This window comes from Triplophysa dalaica, chromosome 22 (genome assembly GCF_015846415.1).
Source record: "Triplophysa dalaica isolate WHDGS20190420 chromosome 22, ASM1584641v1, whole genome shotgun sequence".
NCBI classification, from domain to species: domain Eukaryota; kingdom Metazoa; phylum Chordata; class Actinopteri; order Cypriniformes; family Nemacheilidae; genus Triplophysa; species Triplophysa dalaica.
In genome coordinates this window covers 5,381,035-5,400,179 of record NC_079563.1, presented here as the reverse complement: position 1 = coordinate 5,400,179, position 19,145 = coordinate 5,381,035, and the positions used below count along the sequence as shown (strand labels likewise).

Below are 19,145 nucleotides of genomic sequence, written 5' to 3'. Positions count from 1 at the left end.
CAAGTTGTAGTCAGTCCACCCGTCCCAGGCACCTCTAGTCCTTTTATCCATTTGTCCCTTCTCAAGATCTGTGCCAGTGGCTCGATGCAAGCCACATACAGGAGTGGAGATAAAGGACACCCCTGACGGACTCCACTGCGTATGTTCACGCTTTTAGATAAATGCCCGTTCACCAGAATTCTGCTGACTATGCCGTTATACAGCAGTCCCACCCATGCTATAAACCTCCCTGGAAAACCCATTTTTTGCAGTACCTGACGCAGGTACTGGTGCGAGACTCTGTCAAAGGCTTTTTCAAAATCTAAATTTAGGACTACTAAACTAATATTTCTGTCTCTCGCATAACAGATGGTGTCTCTAATCAGCACTAAGCTGTCCGTGATCTTCCTCCCGGGCACAGCACATGCTTGATCCGGGTGGATAACGTCCTCTAAAACCATAGACATCCTTGTGGCTAAAGCCTTACTAAAAAGCTTAACGTCAAGATTTAAAAGTGTAATTGGTCGCCAGTTCCTCAAGTCCGTCTTGTCCCCTTTTTTAAATAACAATGTTACTATCCCTACTCTATAGCTGTCTGGTAGTCTGTCTAGAGTCTCAAATTCCTTAAAAACTGTCAGTAAGTCATGTGCTAAAATATCCCAGAATGTCATATAAAACTCTAAAGGGAGTCCATCCATCCCTGGAGACTTCCCCCGTTTAAAACCCTTTAAAGCTTTATGAATTTCTAAAATCGTAAAATCTTGAGATAAAAGCACATTTTGACCACTTACCTGTTTCTCTAAAAATCCTAGCACTTCCTTTAAGATGTCATTTTTAATTTCTTTGTGCGAATAGAGGTTTTCATAAAACCTTGTCACCCAATTTAAAATGTCTGTAGTTGTGTGCACTTCCCCTCCCTCCGCTTTTAAAGACGTTATTGCTCCTCCACCTGACAATATTTTCTTAAAAAAGTATCTTGTGCACTTTTCTCCTTCTTCAATGTCTCTTTCCCTACTTCTTAAAATTACACCTTTGCTATGAGCTTCGCTTAAGTGGGACATCTCCTGTTTTACCTGTTTCATTTCATCATTAAAATCAAAACCATTATTTAAAAGATTAAAATACCTCTGTAGTCTTTTTTGCAGCCCCATCATGTATCTTTTCTCCTTTTTTTTCTTTTCCCTCCCTACCTTCTTAAAAAACTGTCTTGTCCGGTCTTTCACCATCTCCCACCACTGTGCCCGTGAATCGAAGAAGTCCTGGAGGGTTTGCCAGTTGCTGAACTGCTCTCTATATTCCTTAACTACCTCCTCATCTGTCAGTAAAGAGCAGTTCAGTTTCCACAGCCCTCCACCTACAGTCACACCCGTGGGAAAAGAAAGGGTGCATGATAGCATCATGTGGTCTGAAAAAAAGAGGGGGGTCAATGTTGCATCGGTTGGCCGGCAGTCCCTTGTAAAAATATAGTCGATTCGAGAGGCTCTGGCGCCATCACCACTGAACCAGGTGAAGCCCTCCTCTCTCTGATGCGTAGTTCTAAAACAGTCGACTAACTTAAAATCCTTAACTAATCCCTGCAATAAAACCGACGTTTTGTCAACTTTAAAATCCTCCCCTACTCTTTTCCTATCGTTGTGGTTTAAAACACAATTAAAATCCCCTGCAAAAATCAGGGGAGCCCTACCTAACATGTGGGGCTGCAAGTCTTCTAAAAGCTCATATCTTTCATTTTTCCCTGTAAAACCATACACATTAAGAATATTAAAATCCTTATCTAAAAAATTCAGATTTGCTAAAATTGCCCGCCCGTCCCTCACCACAGTGCTGCCCTTAACCAAGATATTTGGGTTGTTAATTAAAATGGCAACACCGTCACATTTATTAAAATTCGAACCACTCCATAGTGAAGGGCCTGTGGTCCACACCTCCTCCCACTTCCTGTAATGCTTTAAAAAGGGCAATCCACACTCTTGCAATAAAAACACGTCTGACTTAAAACTTTTTAAAAAGGATAGTGTACTCTGCGCTCGTGTGGATGACCTCACACTTCTCACATTGACCGTTGAGATTGTGAGGGCCATAAGCGTTATGGTTAAAAAGGTATGAAACATAAAAGAAGCATTGAAAGAACATTAAAAGACTACAGAAAGGTTAAAATCATAAAATTTCTTCGGATACCTGCTCTTCCTTAACCTCCACTATTCTGGAGTCAGGGTAGCAGGTTCTTATGGCCTCCAGAGCCGCAGAGGAAATCTCTTGCGGCTCATTAGGCGATGATGTTCTTAGCTGAACTTGCAAAAAGGACACTTCATTAGAGGCTTCCTGAGGCCACATACGGTCCAGATCTTCCGAAAGGGGACTATCTGGCTGTTGTGTGGCTCTCGGCTTTTTCTCCTCCGTTTTGGACAGAGGAGATCCCGCAGGCCTTTTTTGCACTTGTGCATTGGGGAGCGAGACATCAGTTTCGCTCCCACTGGACTCCATACTGATCTCGGAAACCGTGACCAACGAGGATGTCGTTTCCTCTTCCTGTTCTTTGTCCATTTCATATCCATTGTATGGCTCCGCCCCTTGGGCCGCCCCGCTTGCTATCTCTTGGCCAATCCCTGAAGCTGGCTGAGAGTTTGAAATTCCCGCCAAAACTGATAAGAACAGATACTACACTTGATCTTAGCCAAAAGGCCGAGAAGCGATGCCCACAATGGGTGGCAAAAGGCAGAGCGTGGGGCGGCACCGACTATTGGGCTTGCGGTGCACATGCGCCTCAAAGGTCAGCGTGTGATCGTACGAACACACAATCAAATGTATCGTTTAAACAACAGAATCAATTAACCAATTAACGAAAGAAGAAATAATTAAATGGGCTATTTTTGAAGACCTGAACGAATGAAGGAACGGACTGAAAATCAAATGTATCGTTTAAACAACAGAATCAATTAACCGATTAACGAAAGAAGAAATAATTAAATGGGCTATTTATGAAGACCTGAACGAATGAAGGAACGGACTGACAATCAAATGTATCGTTTAAACAATAGAATAAATTAACCGATTAACGAAAGAAGAAATAATTAAATGGGCTATTTATGAAGACCTGAACGGATGAAGGAACGGACGAGCACGCACACGTTTCACAGAAATGAAGGTCAGCGTGGTCTGGCAGAATCTCCGTCGAAGATGCGTTCTATACTCGTCTGATGAGGCGTCCAAAATATGAACGAAAAAACAATTAAACAAATGAATCAAACATAAAACCAGCAAACGAATAAATGAATATCTAAATAATTATATATATAAATATACCTACATGCATGCATACATACATGTATGTGTGTTTGGGAACGACGGAACAGCAAACAACCGTATTAAAAAAAAACATGGTATTAGGAAGTAATCGATCACTCGATTTGGTGCTCGTCTCTTGCGGAATCTGCAGATCTGACGCCAACAAGGTTCGAAATACGGACACAATACAAAATCTCTCTTCTTTTGATACATGATAAGGGGAGAGCGCGAACGCAGTCCCCCACTACCAGAAATTATGCAGTCGAGATTCCCACATTTGGGGAATTCGCAAAAGTCAACCCAACCTGAGTGCAATGGCCGAGCCTCGTCCTGGGTGAACCGCCTTCGTGATCATGGTGTCTCCCCTGCCAGGTAAGTATGATTTGCCCCGTTCGGGTAAGACATCGCTTACTTGCCTCTGCCATGCGCATCAACGCTGACCCCGAGCGAGCGTTCGGCAACTGCAAGTTCCAGTTGATTGCTCTGTAGAACCCGTGGGAAAGCGCACGAAGGCGACGGTCCACAGGCAAACATACACATGAACAGACAAATACATTAAGAATTCAACGCAAACAGTCCACATATGTGCTGAAAGTGTTTCAATTGGATGCTGGACACCTTTTGCATTTAAGCATTTGGCAGACGCCTTTATCCAAAGCGACTTACATTGCTTTATCCTATACATTTACATAGGTATTTGCAATTCCCAGGGATCGTACCCAAAACCTGTTAACGCAATGCTCTTACCACTGAGCTACAGGAAGCCCCGTTCTCTCTCTATCACACAACAGCATTTAAGCCAGGCGCAAGCGTCTCTAATAGGAACTACGTTCTTCAACACATAACTATCCGCATACATTTAGGGCTTTAGTGAGTGCGTGCGTGAGACTGTGAGAGAGTGAGAGTGTGAGAGAGTGAGTGAGTGACTGAGTGAGTGAGTGAGTGACTGAGTGAGTGAGTGAGTGAGTCAGTGAGTGAGTGAGTGAGTGAGTGAGTGACCGAGTGAGTGAGTGAGTGAGTGAGTGAGTGAGTGAGTGAGTGAGTGAGTGACTGAGTGAGTGACTGAGTGACTGAGTGACTGAGTGACTGAGTGAGTGAGTACTTGCCAAAGTATTTTTCTGTATAAGACAATCACGTGAGAAATAAAACTTTGCGTCTTCTCATCACTACCTTTCAACACAAGCTGCTATCCCCGAAAGGGGAATGCACCGTTCCTGGAGACACTGCAATACCAGGTCGATGCGTGGAGTGGGCGGAGCAAGCCCCGCTTCCAGCTCCGCGTTTCAAAAATCCATTTAATATATGGTCCCCAGATAGGGGACGTATCAGATATTAAACTGATAAGAACAGATACTACACTTGATCTTAGCCAAAAGGCCGAGAAGCGATGCCCACAATGGGTGGCAAAAGGCAGAGCGTGGGGCGGCACCGACTATTGGGCTTGCGGTGCACATGCGCCTCAAAGGTCAGCGTGTGATCGTACGAACACACAATCAAATGTATCGTTTAAACAACAGAATCAATTAACCAATTAACGAAAGAAGAAATAATTAAATGGGCTATTTTTGAAGACCTGAACGAATGAAGGAACGGACTGAAAATCAAATGTATCGTTTAAACAACAGAATCAATTAACCGATTAACGAAAGAAGAAATAATTAAATGGGCTATTTATGAAGACCTGAACGAATGAAGGAACGGACTGACAATCAAATGTATCGTTTAAACAATAGAATAAATTAACCGATTAACGAAAGAAGAAATAATTAAATGGGCTATTTATGAAGACCTGAACGGATGAAGGAACGGACGAGCACGCACACGTTTCACAGAAATGAAGGTCAGCGTGGTCTGGCAGAATCTCCGTCGAAGATGCGTTCTATACTCGTCTGATGAGGCGTCCAAAATATGAACGAAAAAACAATTAAACAAATGAATCAAACATAAAACCAGCAAACGAATAAATGAATATCTAAATAATTATATATATAAATATACCTACATGCATGCATACATACATGTATGTGTGTTTGGGAACGACGGAACAGCAAACAACCGTATTAAAAAAAAACATGGTATTAGGAAGTAATCTATCACTCGATTTGGTGCTCGTCTCTTGCGGAATCTGCAGATCTGACGCCAACAAGGTTCGAAATACGGACACAATACAAAATCTCTCTTCTTTTGATACATGATAAGGGGAGAGCGCGAACGCAGTCCCCCACTACCAGAAATTATGCAGTCGAGATTCCCACATTTGGGGAATTCGCAAAAGTCAACCCAACCTGAGTGCAATGGCCGAGCCTCGTCCTGGGTGAACCGCCTTCGTGATCATGGTGTCTCCCCTGCCAGGTAAGTATGATTTGCCCCGTTCGGGCAAGAGATCGCTTACTTGCCTCTGCCATGCGCATCAACGCTGACCCCGAGCGAGCGTTCGGCAACTGCAAGTTCCAGTTGATTGCTCTGTAGAACCCGTGGGAAAGCGCACGAAGGCGACGGTCCACAGGCAAACATACACATGAACAGACAAATACATTAAGAATTCAACGCAAACAGTCCACATATGTGCTGAAAGTGTTTCAATTGGATGCTGGACACCTTTTGCATTTAAGCATTTGGCAGACGCCTTTATCCAAAGCGACTTACATTGCTTTATCCTATACATTTACATAGGTATTTGCAATTCCCAGGGATCGTACCCAAAACCTGTTAACGCAATGCTCTTACCACTGAGCTACAGGAAGCCCCGTTCTCTCTCTATCACACAACAGCATTTAAGCCAGGCGCAAGGGTCTCTAATAGGAACTACGTTCTTCAACACATAACTATCCGCATACATTTAGGGCTTTAGTGAGTGCATGCGTGAGACTGTGAGAGAGTGAGAGTGAGAGTGTGAGTGAGTGAGTGAGTGAGTGAGTGAGTGAGTGAGTGAGTGAGTGAGTGAGTGACCGAGTGAGTGAGTGAGTGACCGAGTGAGTGAGTGAGTGACTGAGTGAGTGAGTACTTGCCAAAGTATTTTTCTGTATAAGACAGTCACGTGAGAAATAAAACTTTGCGTCTTCTCATCACTACCTTTCAACACAAGCTGCTATCCCCGAAAGGGGAATGCACCGTTCCTGGAGACACTGCAATACCAGGTCGATGCGTGGAGTGGGCGGAGCAAGCCCCGCTTCCAGCTCCGCGTTTCAAAAATCCATTTAATATATGGTCCCCAGATAGGGGACGTATCAGATATTAAACTGATAAGAACAGATTTTTTTCTTTCGAAAAAAGTTTATTGTCATCTTTTATCATTAACATCTCACTTTCACAAACAGTTTTTCCATTTCAATTTAAATATTCACACAAAAGATAAAAAAACATTTTGACTACTAAATTATGGAAAGAGAGATAAAAACAACATTAAAACAAGGGATGACATAAAAGACTTAATAAACATGTTTAAAAATCCAAACACATGCTCTAAAAGGTATAAAACATATGTTTAAAATTTCCAAACATGCCTAAAAACCCTCTACGGTGTTTAAAAAGGTAAAAAAGAACAGGAAATGACCATTTAAACCAGCAATCTTAAAAAACCACTGTCTCTCGTCATCCGTTGTCCAGAACCGGGAGGAGTCCCTGACAAGATGGCCGTCGCCCCGCTCTGCAGAACAAACCAATTTCCTTCCATTTCCGGCAGCCAGCGGAAATCCTCTCCCTCCGGCCCGCTGGCCCGCTGTTCCCGTAGCCAGATTGGTGAGGGTGCATCTACGGGCGACCAGGTGCGGGGGCAAGGCCGGGACCCTAAGCGTGACCCCAGCCCCCTCCTCCGAATGACTAGGTCCGGCACCCCTGCAGCTTAGATGTCATCATCCGCTCGCGAGCGTGGAGGGGCACCGTAACCTGTTTCCCCACCAGCAGGTTTCTGGTGGTCCAGATGACTTCCTTGTTATGTTCAGGGTGAGCCAGAGCGAGATGAGCTGTTGTGAAGTCAAAACTCTCGAGCTCCGGCCCACCCCATGGAAGGCGAGCTTGTAGTCCATCTGGACCCCACCCGCCGGCAGGCTCGGGAAACTAGGGGGCCAGTTAAGGTCACACAGGCCCCGCGCAGTGCCGCACTTCCAGAGGAGGTGTCTCACTGTCTCCGGGGCATTAAACCCCGGACGTGGACAGATCGGGTTCCTGGCCATTCCTCTAGAGTGCATAACCGCCCTGGCTGGGAGGATTTCATGAACCGCCATCCACATCAGGTCCTTGAGCCGGTTCTGAAGAGCGGGGTGGGCTACATTCCTCAAAGCTTGTGTGGCTTCACCTAGAGTGAGCCCTGGACTTGGACTCACTGCTTCCCGGTCCTGCACAAGGGAGACAAGAGACTTGTGGTTAGTTAAAACATAGCTTGGAGGCCCGGGAACTCTCTGTTTCTTTAAAAACATTTTAATAAAAGTAGCATGTGGGGCTGCAAGTCCTCCAAAATCTCATATCTCATTTTCCGAGTAAAACCATACACATTAAGAACGTTAAAAGCACTGTCTAAGAATATCAAAGTTGCTAAAAGTGCTCGCCCCCTTCTTTTTTGTGTTGGATCCACTCCAAAAGGAGGGACCTTGGCTCCGTCAATCTTTCCACTTCCTTTAGCGTTGTAACAACAGGGGAGAGCACAGTGTTGCAATAAAAAGACATGAGCTTTAAACGTTTTTAACGTTAATAAAACACTCTGTGCTCGTACAGGGGATCTCACACTTCTTACATTGATTGGGCAGATTGTGAGAGTCATGAGCAGTATGGTTAAAAACATGAGCACTAAAAAGGAAATGTACAAGCAGCAACATACTTAACTTAAAATCAGAGAATTTCTTGTGACACTTGCTCCTCCTTAATCCCAATAGTTATGGGATCAGGAGGCACAGTGCCCTTCACTTCAGGAGCAGCAGAGGAACTCTCTTGTTGCTCCTTCGGTGATGATGTTTTTAGCTTAACGTGCAAAAAGGAAACCTCATTTGGGGATTCATGAGGCCACACACGGTCCAGACTTTCTGATGAAGAACTATCTGGCCGCGGTGTAGCCTTCAATCTTTTCTCCTCTGTATCAACCAGAGGAGATCCCGCAGGTCTTTTTTGCACCTGAGCGTTTGGGAGGGAACAATCAGTTACACTCCGATCAGACTCCATACTGATTTCGGAGACAGTGACTAGGGAGGAAGTCGTATCCTCCTCTCCCTCATTCTGTTCTTTTCCATTTTGGGAGGTGACTTCCTCCCCATGCTCAACTGAACCTTCCGACTCCGCCCCTGGGGCCGCCCCATCCTCCCTTTGTTGGCCAATCCCTGAGACTGGCTGGGCGAGTGGGGTTCCCGCCAAAACCTCAGGGACCGCCTCCTCTCTTTGTCCTTCTGTTTGTGGGGCGGCCATTTTGTTACCCTTTAATTTGTTGGCAAAACTTTTCGGGCAATCTCTGTAGAGATGGTTATAGTCACCACACAGATTGCAACGCCTGCCATTGGTACATTCGTCAAAACTGTGACCAATTTCTCTACACTTCCCACAAACTATTACTTGGCATGCTTCGGCTAGATGCCCAATTTTGCCACATTTCCTACACAATTTGGGCATCCCTTGGTAATGGATGTAGCCCCGGTTTTCTCCCAACACAATCATGGATGGCAGATGCTTCAGGCCCTGGTAGCCCTCGGCGTCCTCCCATTGTTTAATGGGAATTCGCCAAGAGCAGTTCCAGATACCGTCTTCATCCACCACCTTAACTGGTTGGCCTCGAACCGTGCAGTATCTACCCAGCCATACACAAATGTCATCTCCAGTTACCGTTTCATTAAACATTCTGACAACAACAGTTCTAAGCGAGTTATCAGAAAGCTTTTCCACATTAAACATGGAGAAATGGGTCTTTACAGAATCAAACCGTTGCCAAAATGCAGTTAACAGGGAAGCGTTTCTAAAACTTAAATCAAAGCCTTTGTTAAAAGGCAGGGTCGTTAAGCAGTTAATATCATCCACATTAAAAAGTAAAGTTTTTTGGACAAGCTTCCTGGAGAAGTCCAAACGGGACATCCCCAGGAGCTTTCCGTCGATTTCTTTCAACAAAAACCGCACACTGTGGTGCCTCCGCACGCCGGCACGAGCAGCCGACATGATGGAGGCACCTACAGCAGACTAAAACAAACTTTAAAACAGACAATAAATAAATAAATAACCTTACCTTAAAAATAGTTAAAATACCTGAAATACAATCCTCCAAAGTAGATTCGTCTGTTGTAAAACCTGAAACACAATAAATACAATAAAAGCAAATGCAGCACAATGTACCTCCCGAATTGTATCGACCCTCAAAACAAAAATTTGAGAGCCAAAAAACCTCCGAGAGGCGATCGCAAGCTCAACCCTCTGACCAGACACGTGATCTTAGCCAAAAGGCCGAGAAGCGATGCCCACAATGGGTGGCAAAAGGCAGAGCGTGGGGCGGCACCGACTATTGGGCTTGCGGTGCACATGCGCCTCAAAGGTCAGCGTGTGATCGTACGAACACACAATCAAATGTATCGTTTAAACAACAGAATCAATTAACCAATTAACGAAAGAAGAAATAATTAAATGGGCTATTTTTGAAGACCTGAACGAATGAAGGAACGGACTGAAAATCAAATGTATCGTTTAAACAACAGAATCAATTAACCGATTAACGAAAGAAGAAATAATTAAATGGGCTATTTATGAAGACCTGAACGAATGAAGGAACGGACTGACAATCAAATGTATTGTTTAAACAATAGAATAAATTAACCGATTAACGAAAGAAGAAATAATTAAATGGGCTATTTATGAAGACCTGAACGGATGAAGGAACGGACGAGCACGCACACGTTTCACAGAAATGAAGGTCAGCGTGGTCTGGCAGAATCTCCGTCGAAGATGCGTTCTATACTCGTCTGATGAGGCGTCCAAAATATGAACGAAAAAACAATTAAACAAATGAATCAATCATAAAACCAGCAAACGAATAAATGAATATCTAAATAATTATATATATAAATATACCTACATGCATACATACATACATGTATGTGTGTTTGGGAACGACGGAACAGCAAACAACCGTATTAAAAAAAAAACATGGTATTAGGAAGTAATCGATCACTCGATTTGGTGCTCGTCTCTTGCGGAATCTGCAGATCTGACGCCAACAAGGTTCGAAATACGGACACAATACAAAATCTCTCTTCTTTTGATACATGATAAGGGGAGAGCGCGAACGCAGTCCCCCACTACCAGAAATTATGCAGTCGAGATTCCCACATTTGAGGAATTCGCAAAAGTCAACCCAACCTGAGTGCAATGGCCGAGCCTCGTCCTGGGTGAACCGCCTTCGTGATCATGGTGTCTCCCCTGCCAGGTAAGTATGATTTGCCCCGTTCGGGCAAGACATCGCTTACTTGCCTCTGCCATGCGCATCAACGCTGACCCCGAGCGAGCGTTCGGCAACTGCAAGTTCCAGTTGATTGCTCTGTAGAACCCGTGGGAAAGCGCACGAAGGCGACGGTCCACAGGCAAACATACACATGAACAGACAAATACATTAAGAATTCAACGCAAACAGTCCACATATGTGCTGAAAGTGTTTCAATTGGATGCTGGACACCTTTTGCATTTAAGCATTTGGCAGACGCCTTCATCCAAAGCGACTTACATTGCTTTATCCTATACATTTACATAGGTATTTGCAATTCCCAGGGATCGTACCCAAAACCTGTTAACGCAATGCTCTTACCACTGAGCTACAGGAAGCCCCGTTCTCTCTCTATCACACAACAGCATTTAAGCCAGGCGCAAGCGTCTCTAATAGGAACTACGTTCTTCAACACATAACTATCCGCATACATTTAGGGCTTTAGTGAGTGCGTGCGTGAGACTGTGAGAGAGTGAGAGTGAGAGTGTGAGTGAGTGAGTGAGTGAGTGAGTGAGTGAGTGAGTGAGTGAGTGACTGAGTGAGTGAGTGACCGAGTGAGTGAGTGACCGAGTGAGTGAGTGAGTGAGTGAGTGAGTGAGTGAGTGAGTGACCGAGTGAGTGAGTGAGTGAGTGAGTGACTGAGTGACTGAGTGAGTGAGTACTTGCCAAAGTATTTTTCTGTATAAGACAGTCACGTGAGAAATAAAACTTTGCGTCTTCTCATCACTACCTTTCAACACAAGCTGCTATCCCCGAAAGGGGAATGCACCATTCCTGGAGACACTGCAATACCAGGTCGATGCGTGGAGTGGGCGGAGCAAGCCCCGCTTCCAGCTCCGCGTTTCAAAAATCCATTTAATATATGGTCCCCAGATAGGGGACGTAACAGATATTAAACTGATAAGAACAGATTTTTTTTTTTTTTCAAAAATCCATTTAATATATGGTCCCCAGATAGGGGACGCATCAGATATTAAACTGATAAGAACAGATTTTTTTTTTTTTCTTCGAAAAGTTTTATTGACATCTTTTTCAACAAATATCTCTACATTCACATAAAATCACATTTTCACATAAATAACATTAAAATATAGTGTCGTGAAGAAAGCAAAATTAGAGATAATATCAATAAAATACATTTAAAAACACTCCCATAAGATGTTTAAAAAGCTATACAGCCAAGGAAGTGCCCAATAAAATCTACAATCTTAAAAAACCACTGTCTCCCGTCATCCGTTGTCCAGAACCGGGATGAGTCCCTGACAACATGGCCATCACCCCGCTCTGCAGAACAAGCCAAATTCCTTCTGCTTCTGACGCTGAGCGGAAATCCTCTCCCTCCGGCCCGCTGGCCCGCTGTTCCCGTAGCCAGATTGGTGAGGGTGCATCTACGGGCGACCAGGTGCGGGGGCAAGGCCGGGACCCTAAGCGTCACCCCAGCCCCCTCCTCCGAATGACAAAGCCCGGCACCCCTGCAGCCTAGATGTTACCATCTGCTCGCAGACGTGGAGGGGCACCGTAACCTGTTTCCCTACCAGCAGGTTTCTGGTGGTCCAGAGGACTTCCTTTATGATGTTCAGGGTGAGCCAGAGCGAGACGAATTGCTGTGATGACAAGGCTCTCAAGCTCCGGCCCACCCCGTAGACGGCGAGCTTGTAGTCCATCTGGACCCCACCCGCTGGCAGGCACGGGAAATACAGGGGGCCAGTTCTGGTCCACAGGCCCCGCGCAGTGCCGCACTCCCAGAGGAAGTGTCTCACTGTCTCCGGGGCATTACACCCCGGACGTGGACAGACAGGATTTTTGGCCATTCCTCTGGAATGCATCACCGCCCTGGCTGGGAGGATTTCGTGAGCTGCCATCCACGTCAGGTCCTTGAGCCGGTTCTGAAGAGCGGGGTGGGCTGCATTCCGCCAAACCTGTTTGGCCTCACCTAGTGTGAGGCCTGGAACTGGACTCACTGCTTCCCGGTCCTGCACAAGGGAGACAAGAGACTTGTGGTTTGTTAAAACAGAGAGTTCCTGGTCCTCCAAGTTGAATCTCTTTAAAAACTTCTTAATAAAATTGTATTCTTTAGGCAGATTAAAAGACACTGGGGTTCTAAGATCAACAGGTAAAATCTTTAAAAACCGCAAGTATGACCCCATCCAGAATCTCGCCATTGCTGCAGTCTTACTATTTCTGGATGGGGTTGTGGCATATTTCATGTGTAGGGCGGTGAACTTGCTCCCCAAGAACAAGTGGGGGTCCGGGAGCCCTTTCCCTCCATTCTCCTTCTTTTTCTTGACCACATCTCTTCAAATCCGCTCCCATTTGGACCCCCAGAAGAAGTAAAACACCGCCCGCTCCAATGCTAAAAGAAAGAACCTGGGTGGGCTAAAAACAGAGCATAATAATAAAAGCAGTGGTAAAATCACGGCTTTATATATTAAAATCTTGCCCTCTAAGGTCAGTGTCCTTAGTCCCCAGAACCCCAGTCGTTGTCTGACTTTCCCTAACGTGTCTGTCCAATTGTTTTGTCCACCACCCTCCCTGTCAAACTTAATACCTAAAACCTTCAAGTCAGTCTCCCTAACAGTCACGTCGAGTCCTGCCATGTCTACCCGTCCCCATGGTCCGAAGAGCTGGGCCTCAGACTTGTTCCTGTTTAACTTGGAGCCTGAGGCCCGTCCATAGAGGTCAGTCAGCTGTAAAGCTCTTCGGACCGATAAAAGGTCAGTAGTTAAAATCGTGACGTCATCCATATATAAAACACATTTTAACGTCAGTCCATTTGTCCCAGGTAAGTTAAGTCCTTTAATCCATTGGTCCCTTCTCAAGAGCTGTGCCAGTGGCTCAATGCAAGCCACATACAGGAGAGGAGATAGCGGACACCCCTGGCGGACTCCACTGCGGATATTAACCGCATTTGTTGTGTGCCCATTTACAAGAATTTTACTGATTATGTCATTGTACATCAAGCCCACCCACTCTACAAACCTCCCTGGGAAACCCATTTTTTGCAGTACCTGAAGCAGGTACTGGTGCGAGACCCGATCAAAAGCTTTCTCAAAGTCTAAATTTAATAGTATAAGCCTAATGTTTCTGTCCCTCGCATAACAGATGGCGTCCCTAACCAGCACTAGGCTGTCCGTGATCCTTCTCCCAGGCACAGCACAGGCTTGATCTGGGTGGATTATGTCTTCTAAAACCGTCGACATTCGTGTAGATAAAATCTTGCTAAAAAGTTTGCAATCAAAATTTAAAAGACTAATAGGTCGCCACGTCTTTAAGTCTGTTTTATCTCCTTTTTTATGTATGAGTGAAACTATCCCTAGTCTAAAACTGTCAGGTAATTTGTCGAGTCTGTCAAAGTCATTAAAAACATTTAATAATTCAGATGCTAAAATATCCCAAAATTTTTGATAAAATTCAAGGGGAAGTCCGTCACTTCCTGGGGACTTCCCGGTTTTAAAACTTTTCATACATTTAGTTAGTTCTAAAATCGTACAATCTTGGGTTAAAACAGCATCCTCATCATCAATTTCTTTATCTATAAACTTTAAAATGTCTTCCATTACATTACCTGATACTTCCTTTTCACTGTATAGATCTTTATAAAAATGTTCCACTTCATTTGCAATTTCATCTGTGTTGTTGGCCTCCCTCCCTCCCATGTTTAATTTGGTTATTGCACCTCCCTTTGATATAATCTTTTTAAAAAAGTAGCGTGTGCATTTTTCACCTTCTTCCAACTCTTTCTCCTTACTTCTTAAAATCACTCCTTCGTTCCGTTGTTTTTCTAAAACAGACATTTCTCTTTTGACCTCTTTAATTTCTTCATTAAAATCCAAACCATTATTCTGCAGCTTAAAATACCTCTGTAGTCGTTTTTGCAGCCCCGACATGCGTCGCTTCTCTCTATTCTTTTTCTGTATCCCTTTCTTTCTAAAAAAGTGCCCGGTCCGGTCCTTCACCATCTCCCACCACTGTGCTCGTGAATTAAAAAAGTCTTGGAGGGTCTGCCATTGACTGAATTGCTCCCTGTATTCTCTAGCTATCTCCTCATCCTGCAACAGGGAGCAATTCAGCTTCCAGATCCCTCTCCCTACAGTCACACCTGTGGTGAAGGAAAGGGTGCAGGAAAGCATAGCGTGATCGGTAAAATACATAGGTGTCAATATAGCATCAGTTGGTGGGCAGTCACGTGTAAAAATGTAGTCAATGCGAGAGGCTTTGGTGCCATCACCACTGACCCAGGTGTAGCCCACCTCTCTTGGATGCAAAGTTTTAAAACAGTCCACTAATTTAAAATCCTTCACTATACTTTGCAATAAAACTGATGTTTTGTCCACCTTAAAATCTTGCCCGGCTCCCTTTCTGTCCGCTCTGGTTAAAATGCAATTAAAATCCCCTGAGACTATAAATGGCACCCTCCCTAGCATGTGGGGCTGCAATTCTTCTAAAAGTTCATGTCTTTCATTCTTATCGGTAAAACCATACACATTTAAAATGTTAAAATGTCTATCTAAAAACGTCAGATTTGCTAAAATTGCCCTCCCGTCCCTCACCACGGTGCTGCCCTTCACCGAGATATTTGGGTTGTTTATTAAAATAGCAACACCGTCACATTTGTTAAAATTGGATCCACTCCACAAGGAGGGGCCCGGGGTCCAGAGCTCTGCCCACTTCCTGTAATTTGTTAAAAAAGGCAGAGCACACTCTTGCAATAAAAACACATCTGACTTAAAATTCTTTAAATACGATAAAATACTCTGTGCTCGAAAGGTAGACTTCACACTTCTCACATTGATTGTAGAGATTGTGAGGGCCATGAGCAGTATGGTTTTAAAAAGACATGACATATTTAAAAATGGAAAAACGGACTACAAAGATAAATTACAATCATAAAATTTCTTGTGATACCTGCTCTTCCTTAACCTCCACTATTCTGGAGTCAGGGTAGCAGGTTCTTATGGGCTCCAGAGCCGCAGAGGAAATCTCTTGCGGCTCATTGGGCGATGATGTTCTTAGCTGGACTTCCAAAAAGGACACTTCATTAGGGACATCCTGAGGCCACATACGGTCCAGATCCTCCGAAAGGGGACTATCTGGCTGTTTTGTGGCCCTCGGCTTTTTCTCCTCCGTTTTGGACAGAGGAGATCCCGCAGGCCTTTTTTGCACTTGTGCATTGGGGAGTGAAACATCAGTTTCGCTCCCACTGGACTCCATACTAATCTCGGAAACCGTGATCAACGAGGATGTCGTTTCCTCTTCTCTTTCTTGTTCCGGTTCATCAACATTGAATGCCTCCGCCCCTTGGGCCGCCCCACTTGCTATCTATTGGCCAATCCCTGAAGCTGGCTGAGAGTTTGAAATTGCCGCCAAAACTTCAGGGACCGCCTCCTCCTCCCTTTGTTCTTTTGTTTGAGGCTGGTGTGGGGCGGCCATTTTGTTGCCCTTTAGCTTGTTGGCAAAACTTTTCGGGCAATCTCTGTAGAGATGGTTAAAGTCACCACACAGATTGCACCGCCTGCCATTGGTACACTCATCAAAACCGTGACCAATTTCTCTGCACTTCCCACAAACAATCACTTCGCATGCTTCGGCCAGATGCCCAATTTTGCCACATTTTCTACACAATTTGGGCATCCCTTGGTAATGAATGTAGCCCCGGTTTTCTCCCAACACAATCATGGATGGCAGATGCTTCAGGCCCTGGTAGCCCTCGGCGTCTTCCCATTGTTTAATGGGAATTCGCCAAGAGCAGTTCCAGATTCCATCTTCATCCACCACCTTAACTGGCTGGCCTCTAACCGTGCAGTATCTACCCAGCCATACACAAATGTCATCTCCAGTTACAGTTTCATTAAACATTCTAACAACCACAGTTCTAAGAGAGTTGTCAGAAAGCTTTTCCACATTAAACATGGAGAAATGGGTCTTAGCAGAATCAAACCGTTGCCAAAATGAAGTTATCAGGGAAGCGTTCTTAAAACTTAAATCAAAACCTTTGTTAAAAGGCAGGGTCATTAAACAGTTTATTTCTGCCACATCAAAACGTAAAACTTTTTGGACAAGCTTCCTGGAGAAGTCCAAACGGGACATCCCCAGGAGCTTTCCATCAACTTCTTTAAATAAAAACCGCACACTGTGGTGCCTCCGCACGCCGGCACGGGCAGCCGACATGGTGGAGGCACCTACAGCGGGAATAAAACACCAGTAATAAATGAGCAATAAATAAGCAATAAATAAGCAATAAATAAACAATAAATAAACAATAAAACACTCACCTTAAAAACGATCTGTTGGAATAAAATGATCCCTTTAAAAGCCGCTTAAGCTGAGATGCTCTCGCAGTATACCTCCTGTTGGTTTAAACTCGAATTATTAAATAAATACGAGCCGTCGTACCCACAAGAGGCGATCGCAAGCTCAACCCTCTGACCAGACACTTGATCTTAGCCAAAAGGCCGAGAAGCGATGCCCACAATGGGTGGCAAAAGGCAGATCGTGGGGCGGCACCGACTATTGGGCTTGCGGTGCACATGCGCCTCAAAGGTCAGCGTGTGATCGTACGAACACACAATCAAATGTATCGTTTAAACAACAGAATCAATTAACCAATTAACGAAAGAAGAAATAATTAAATGGGCTATTTTTGAAGACCTGAACGAATGAAGGAACGGACTGAAAATCAAATGTATCGTTTAAACAACAGAATCAATTAACCGATTAACGAAAGAAGAAATAATTAAATGGGCTATTTATGAAGACCTGAACGAATGAAGGAACGGACTGACAATCAAATGTATTGTTTAAACAATAGAATAAATTAACCGATTAACGAAAGAAGAAATAATTAAATGGGCTATTTATGAAGACCTGAACGGATGAAGGAACGGACGAGCACGCACACGTTTCACAGAAATGAAGGTCAGCGTGGTCTGGCAGAATCTCCGTCGAAGATGCGTTCTATACTCGTCTGATGAGGCGTCCAAAATATGAACGAAAAAACAATTAAACAAATGAATCAAACATAAAACCAGCAAACGAATAAATGAATATCTAAATAATTATATATATAAATATACCTACATGCATACATACATACATGTATGTGTGTTTGGGAACGACGGAACAGCAAACAACCGTATTAAAAAAAAAACATGGTATTAGGAAGTAATCGATCACTCGATTTGGTGCTCGTCTCTTGCGGAATCTGCAGATCTGACGCCAACAAGGTTCGAAATACGGACACAATACAAAATCTCTCTTCTTTTGATACATGATAAGGGGAGAGCGCGAACGCAGTCCCCCACTACCAGAAATTATGCAGTCGAGATTCCCACATTTGGGGAATTCGCAAAAGTCAACCCAACCTGAGTGCAATGGCCGAGCCTCGTCCTGGGTGAACCGCCTTCGTGATCATGGTGTCTCCCCTGCCAGGTAAGTATGATTTGCCCCGTTCGGGCAAGACATCGCTTACTTGCCTCTGCCATGCGCATCAACGCTGACCCCGAGCGAGCGTTCGGCAACTGCAAGTTCCAGTTGATTGCTCTGTAGAACCCGTGGGAAAGCGCACGAAGGCGACGGTCCACAGGCAAACATACACATGAACAGACAAATACATTAAGAATTCAACGCAAACAGTCCACATATGTGCTGAAAGTGTTTCAATTGGATGCTGGACACCTTTTGCATTTAAGCATTTGGCAGACGCCTTTATCCAAAGCGACTTACATTGCTTTATCCTATACATTTACATAGGTATTTGCAATTCACAGGGATCGTACCCAAAACCTGTTAACGCAATGCTCTTACCACTGAGCTACAGGAAGCCCCGTTCTCTCTCTATCACACAACAGCATTTAAGCCAGGCGCAAGCGTCTCTAATAGGAACTACGTTCTTCAACACATAACTATCCGCATACATTTAGGGCTTTAGTGAGTGCGTGCGTGAGACTGTGAGAGAGTGAGAGTGAGAGTGTGAGAGAGTGAGTGAGTGAGTGAGTGAGTGAGTGAGTGAGTGAGTGAGTGAGTGACTGAGTGAGTGAGTGACCGAGTGAGTGAGTGACCGAGTGAGTGAGTGAGTGAGTGAGTGAGTGAGTGAGTGACCGAGTGAGTGAGTGAGTGAGTGACTGAGTGACTGAGTGAGTAAGTACTTGCCAAGGTATTTTTCTGTATAAGACAGTCACGTGAGAAATAAAACTTTGCGTCTTCTCATCACTACCTTTCAACACAAGCTGCTATCCCCGAAAGGGGAATGCACCGTTCCTGGAGACACTGCAATACCAGGTCGATGCGTGGAGTGGGCGGAGCAAGCCCCGCTTCCAGCTCCGCGTTTCAAAAATCCATTTAATATATGGTCCCCAGATAGGGGACGTATCAGATATTAAACTGATAAGAACAGATTTTTTCTTTCTTTCGAAAAGTTTTATTGATCTTTTCACAGCATATG

General features: G+C 44.4%; 5 non-coding genes and 4 pseudogenes across 5 annotated transcripts; all 9 read right to left on the bottom strand.

Moving 5' to 3' along the window:
- Positions 1 to 2,586: 2,586 nt before the first annotated feature.
- LOC130412557 (U2 spliceosomal RNA) lies at positions 2,587 to 2,673 on the bottom strand (annotated as a pseudogene).
- Positions 2,674 to 3,480: 807 nt separating this feature from the next.
- Positions 3,481 to 3,644, bottom strand: LOC130412329 (U1 spliceosomal RNA). The gene has a single exon (XR_008905215.1). It is a non-coding gene; the product is annotated as a U1 spliceosomal RNA (small nuclear RNA).
- Positions 3,645 to 4,462: 818 nt separating this feature from the next.
- Positions 4,463 to 4,653, bottom strand: LOC130412391 (U2 spliceosomal RNA). The gene has a single exon (XR_008905276.1). It is a non-coding gene; the product is annotated as a U2 spliceosomal RNA (small nuclear RNA).
- An 807-nt stretch (positions 4,654 to 5,460) lies between these two features.
- LOC130412317 (U1 spliceosomal RNA) lies at positions 5,461 to 5,624 on the bottom strand. Its single transcript, XR_008905203.1, has one exon. It is a non-coding gene; the product is annotated as a U1 spliceosomal RNA (small nuclear RNA).
- Positions 5,625 to 6,364: 740 nt separating this feature from the next.
- LOC130412516 (U2 spliceosomal RNA) lies at positions 6,365 to 6,542 on the bottom strand (annotated as a pseudogene).
- Positions 6,543 to 10,495: 3,953 nt separating this feature from the next.
- LOC130412345 (U1 spliceosomal RNA) lies at positions 10,496 to 10,659 on the bottom strand. The gene has a single exon (XR_008905232.1). It is a non-coding gene; the product is annotated as a U1 spliceosomal RNA (small nuclear RNA).
- Positions 10,660 to 11,463: 804 nt separating this feature from the next.
- On the bottom strand, positions 11,464 to 11,641 carry LOC130412541 (U2 spliceosomal RNA; annotated as a pseudogene).
- A 6,336-nt stretch (positions 11,642 to 17,977) lies between these two features.
- LOC130412306 (U1 spliceosomal RNA) lies at positions 17,978 to 18,141 on the bottom strand. The gene has a single exon (XR_008905192.1). It is a non-coding gene; the product is annotated as a U1 spliceosomal RNA (small nuclear RNA).
- Positions 18,142 to 18,945: 804 nt separating this feature from the next.
- On the bottom strand, positions 18,946 to 19,123 carry LOC130412498 (U2 spliceosomal RNA; annotated as a pseudogene).
- Between the last annotated feature and the right edge of the window lie 22 nt (positions 19,124 to 19,145).